The sequence below is a fragment of the Pagrus major genome, chromosome 1 (assembly GCF_040436345.1).
Source record: "Pagrus major chromosome 1, Pma_NU_1.0".
NCBI lineage: Eukaryota > Metazoa > Chordata > Actinopteri > Spariformes > Sparidae > Pagrus > Pagrus major.
In genome coordinates, this window is record NC_133215.1 from 1,119,287 (window position 1) to 1,125,508 (window position 6,222).

The 6,222-nt window shown below is 41.0% G+C and overlaps 1 protein-coding gene across 1 annotated transcript in view; it reads left to right on the plus strand.

The window, feature by feature from the left end:
- The window catches only part of LOC141006168 (NACHT, LRR and PYD domains-containing protein 3-like), a 467,008-nt gene that overhangs the window by 223,971 nt on the left and 236,815 nt on the right, over positions 1-6,222 (plus strand). The gene's annotated exons all lie outside the window — the stretch shown is intronic.

Genomic DNA, 6,222 nt, shown 5'->3' on the forward strand with positions numbered 1-6,222 from the left:
TCCACATACACATGGTAATGAGGTGGAATGTGTCGACGACCTCAAGTTACTTGGAGTCACCGTGTCGAGGCAGCTAACATGGACCTCGAACACCTCACAGCTTGTCAAAAAGGCCCAACAGAGACAAGTTTTTCTTCAGGAAGCTGAAACAGGCCCAGCTCCCACAGAAACTGTCAGTCAACCTTTACAGGAGAACCATCGAGAGCATCCTGACCAACTGCGCAATGGTGTGGTACGCCAGCTGCACGGCTGCCGAATGCAAGGACCTGCACCGTGTGGTTAAAGCAGCCCAGTGCATCACTGGGACGGAGCTTCCTACACTGGACACTGTTTATGCTGCCATGCTGAAGAAAAAAGCCCTCAGCATCTGTAAGGACTGTACACACCCCAGACACTCCCTATTCGAACCGCTGCCTTCAGGCAGACGGTTCAGGACAATAAAATCCACCACCAACGGACTGAGAAACAGCTTCTACCCCAGAGCTGTGACCTCCATCCACCCCCATAATGAACAATCCCACCCACAGAAACTGGTGACACACTTGCACTATTTTGCACCACCACTGTTTTGCACAATTACATTGTCAAAGCTGCTACCTCTGTCTACTGTATACAGTATATATTTATATATTTTTATTCTGTTTTTCTTATTATTTTTTTTACTGTATATATGTGTATATTTAACTATATATTTTATTTGGTATAGTTTACCTTTCTTACTTTGCACTATTTGTTTCTATTGACCTGAAGAGGATGCCACACACAATTTCATGTACATGTGTATAGTGACAATAAAGAATATTCTATCCTATTCTATTCTATTTTATTTATTTTGTTGGATGTCAACCGGCTCCTTTAAGCAGATATTACCAATCAAAAGAAACAGAAACAGAACAGAGACAGAGACAGAAACAAGCTGCTGACACAGCTGGAGGATCTAAAATCTCTTCTCATTTAACTTCAGTGTAACTCAGAAGCTCCAACAGGTCAGACTGAGAGGAAGCTGCAGTGCTGTAGATTTAAAATGTCTCGGCTGTTTGTTTCCTGACTGAGCTGAACGTCGAGCTGCAGCCTCGTCTTCAGTGATGATTGTGTCAAACTAATGAAGATACAAACAGTCTGATAACAGGAGTCTTTACAGGAAGAAAAGACACAAATCACACATGAAGAAGTCACATTAAAAACACACATTTACCTTTTTGTCTGCAGGCAGGAAATCATGTGCATCACACAGAGACAGGAAGTGAAAGTTAGAGACGGAGACACTGACACAGGAGGGTGAGACATGAAAACAAACGTCCTCCTGATTTCTTCATGTGAAAAACACTAGAATGAAGCTCATGAACAACAGGTCCAGGGTTTGTTTCAGTGTGAGTCTTTACTCAGGATTCAGCTCCTGACACACAACAATGACTCAATCTTTGGTTTTACAAGTTTTCATATCCATAAAAATCTACTTATAAAACTTTGATTATTTTTATTTTAAGGCTTCTCAACCTCTGTCTACAAGTTCAAAAAAACATTTAAAACCTTCAAACCTTCTCAGAGGAAAAATTCATATTTTTACTTTGTCTCCTTCTTGTAAATTCAGCATTAAATGAAAACAGTAAGTTGTGTGTTTCCTTGTAAAAAGTGTCAGTTTGTGGCAGCATGGCTGTACCAGCCTGTCTGCTTCTGTGTCTAAAGTGCTAAAGTCTGACCTGCCAACATTCAGCAGCTGTTTGAACACACTGTTTACACTGATTTCACCATTTACACTCAATTTATGAAAGAAGAAACATGTTATTGGACCTTTGAGCGACACACTGCAGAATGCAGATGGGGCTGTTTTATTGTCACCTGACACGCGTCTCCTCCTGTTTATTGTAATGTGCTCCACTGGCCACATGATGGAGACAGAGAACCATATATGGCTCCAACACAGGGTTGTATAATGAAATGAAAGTTTGTAAACTCCTTCATGCTTCACTAATTACAGAACATATATCCAGTTATTAATATAGAAATATACATAAACATGAAGAGCATCTTTTGACTCTATCAGATATCAGATATATCAGAGTTAGCCCACTTACAGTATGATCATGTATGTGTCTCACTGTGATGTGATCCTTAATAAACATCATTAATATGTAGAGTTTGTAATCACTGTGGCATCTTTGAGCGCACACACATTGAACAGGCACTCGACAGTCAGTGTGAGTCAGTCAGTTACTTTGAGGCTGTCTGTAGCTTCATGGACCCACAAACAGACTCAGACGCAACAAGGTGGAGGATGGTGGAGGGTTATTAATAGAAACTGGAGGAGGTGACGCAGACATCAGGTATGTGGCAGGAAAAGTATAAATCATTCTCATTTTATATTGATACTGATGCACTTTAGAAATTGCGTAGCACTATTTGGCAGCAGGAGCAGATTGAGTCATCTTGGGTCCAAATGCAAACAGAGTTACCTCCACATCCTGTTCCCCACTTTTTAAATCCTGATTAACACCCACCTGTAACATTGTCTCTTCAAGCTGGATCTTCTCTTCGCCGTCACTGACACAGCCGTCATGTCCGCACATCTGGAGCTGCATCTGTGAAACAAACCCAACAGAACATCTTCATTTTAACAAAGACAACCACTGTAACATCTTCTGTTCATAAACAACATGATCTCTGCATGATCGGACTTCACTGTCAGAGGTTGTCATCACTTAATGTTCAGCAGGTTCTCTGGTAGAACACTGAGGATGTTAAATACAGAGAACTCATGTCGCTGTATCAGGTGTACACGCACACACACACACACACACAGTGGTGTAAGGTAACTTAGTACATTTCCTCAAGTATTGTACTTAACTACACATTTGACATACTTGTACTTTAATGGAGTATTTCCATTTGATGCAGCTTTACATTTCTCCTCTACCACATTTATCTGACAGCTTTAGTTACGAGTTACTTCACAAATAACTTTTTTCATATCCTTCCTGTCCAGTGAAAACCTTGTATCTCCAAATGATGATTTTTGAATATGCATGTTTGTGATAAACTGAAGGATGATCTTCAGTTTAATAAACTCTTTAAAAACCCTCTTGGATTAAAATGCATCGTCATGTTGTGCTCACATCACACGGGGCACCATTTATGTAGTGCTCCATGCAACAGTAATAGGGAGTTTTGGGTAAAATTTGGCTATCAATAATAATTAGTGATTATCAGGGATAATTATTAATTATGATTAATAACAAGATCCAATTTACATTAGATCACCTCGGGGCACCACCCTTGAAGAAGGGAAAAGAGCCAATTCACCAAATCAGTCTCAGAAAAGGTACTAAACTGTTTGTAACTCTGATTAATAATTAATTTAATAACTACAACCAATATTACCATAACAGCTAGTAATGGTTGAAGGATTTTGGAGTTCTTGACAGAGTCGAGGTTGGCAACATTCACTCTTGTACAATATTAAATAGGCAGCTTGAAGATTCAAAAGTCTTATTTACACAAAGATGAAAACACACTTACTAACATGTACTATATAAAGGTGTGTGTGTGTGTGTGTGTGTGTGTGTGTGTGTGTGACGTGATGCCAGGTTATAGAAGATGGTTAGTTGCATGCAAAGACCCTGAGTCTGTGTGAAGCATCATCCGACTAACATCGAATTAGCCGTCTAGTAAAGCAAACTACCAAAAACCTGACCTGAGATCACAATAACACTCAAACAGTGGACACACATTAATCGAACACATGTGCATTACATCAACCAGAGTTTAAAGTCCTGTGCTTAGCTGTGCTATGCTATGCTGTCTAAGCCCAGTTCAACGTTACCAGAAGGTGCAGGTGGTTGCAGGAGAACGCTGGGATTCCCATGTTGAATGCTGTTCTAGCTGTCCAACGACTGATGAAAGTCGGCAGAGGAGGAAGCGGTTCGCTCCTTTCCTTTGCAGGGATAGCAGCTCGGTGCTAACTTGCTTGGTGTTCCTCAGATTGTGAAGTTGGCTGACAGCTGCTGGTGCTAACTGATCAGGAATACTGGCAGGACCTTGTGTCGCTGCAGTGAGGAGAAGTTCTTTGGGCCTGCTGCAAATGCAGCTTGCAGCTCTCCGCAGCTGTTAGGCCCAGAAGAAGAGACCTTGAGGGCAGGCAGCAGGGCCAACCACCATCCATGGGAACCTGCGAGACGAGAGAGCACAGAGACTCCGGGGAAGAAGCAGAGTCAGTAAAATGTATTGATGAGACATGAATGTGTACAGATAGAGAGAAAGACAGAGAAGCTCAGTGCATCACAGGATATCCCCCGGCAGACTCGACCTATGGCAGCATAGCTAAGAGCCTGTGCAGGCCCTAACTGTAGGCTTTATCAAAAAGTCTTCTCTTAAATATAGAGAGGGTGTCTGCCATCGAACAGACACTGCAAGACGGTTCAACAGGAGAGGAGCTTGAGGAGTTGGAGTGTCTTTACAGACGTTTTGGTGTAGCCTGATGAAAGGGAATTACAATAATCCAGCCTTGAGGTAACAGAAGTGTGGACTCATTTATCTGCTTCTTTTTGACACAGGATGTTCCTGATCTGTTCAATGTTCCGTTGATGGAAGAAGGCATTCCTTGAATTTTGCTATTTGTGGGAGTTAAAGGACAAATCCTGATCAAAGATAACTCCCAGAATCCTTAACTGTGCTGCTGGAGGCCAAAGTAATGATGTCCAGAGTAGATATATCATTAGATAATGTGTCTCTAAGATGTTTAGGGCCCAGCACAATAACTTATGTTTTGTCTCAACCAGGTTTTATATGTCTTTAATACATGCCTGAAGTTTAGCTAACTGATTAGTGTCATCTGTAATTGTGTATCGTCTGCATAACAATGAAAATTAATGTGTTTTCTAATGATATCCCCTAAAGGAAGCGAATATAAAGTGAATAGTATTGGTCCGAGCACAGAACCTTGTGGAACCCAGTGACTAACTTTGGTATGCAGTGAGGATTCATTGTTAACTTGTACAAACTGAGATTGCTCTGATAAATAGGATTTGAACCAGCTCAATGCAGTTGAGCAGGTCAAAAGCTGCACTAAGATCTACTAAGACGAGCAAAGAGACAAGACCCTCGTCAGATGCGATTGATCATTTACAACTTTAACCAATGCTGTTTCGGTGCTATGATGCACTCTCAAACCTGATTGGAAATTCTCATATAAACTATTGTCATGTAGAAAGTCACACAGCTGACGGAGGTTGTGGAGTTGTCTCCACAACCCTTGGATGGATTTCCAGTTTGCTTCAGACATTCATGTTCTGTGTTAGCTTTGGTTTTCTAGCAGCACCCTGCGTTAAGAGTCGTCTAATAATTTGGTTTATGTTTCCAACAGTTTAGTTTTCTTTACGAGGAGTACAGCCTCACAGAACAGCTGGAGCACCTGTGGACTCTATGGTCTTGTTAAAGGGAAGCAGAGTAACATCTGGATCTCTCTCATCTGGACGGCAGCTGGACAGCAGCTGGACATGAAGAGGACGCTGTCACCACTGATGTTACGATTCACAACCTGAGAATTTGTCAAAATGCCAACAGACAAAACAACAGAGAACACAAATGAGTTCCAGAACAACACAAGTTTCCAGGGGACACTAAAAAGTGATGAACACGTTCAACATGTTTAAATTTCCTGATTTCATTATTCAGTTATTACTGCAGATATTTAGTTAGTTTTGTTTGTATTACTAGTTTACAACTCAAATATGGTACAAAATCTGTGAATCATACAAACAGAAGATCAAAACGAACAAACACCGTCTCGCTGTTGTTTGACTCCGAGCACCAATCAGGTTGCTGTTCCTGAACTGCAGAATATTATGATGTCACAGTGATGTTGACCTTTGACCCTTTGGATATAAAATGTTATAACTTCATCATTTTTTCCTTGTTGTCCTAATTATCATATAAATAAACGTTGTGAGTTCACAGTGACCATTGAGCACCAAATTCTGATCAGTTCATCTTTGAGTCCAAGTGGACGCTTCTGCCAAATCTGTAGAAACTCCCTCGAGGTGTTTTTGAGATATTGTGTTCACAAGAACGGACGGACGGATGGAAAACCCTCAAACATGATGCCTCTGGCTACGACTATCTCCAGCTCAGAGGCATGAAAATAAACATACAATTTAATGTGACCATGTTTTGTTTCCACAGAGAGCAAAATGAATTCATCGTCTCCTCCTGATGATATAAAGTCAG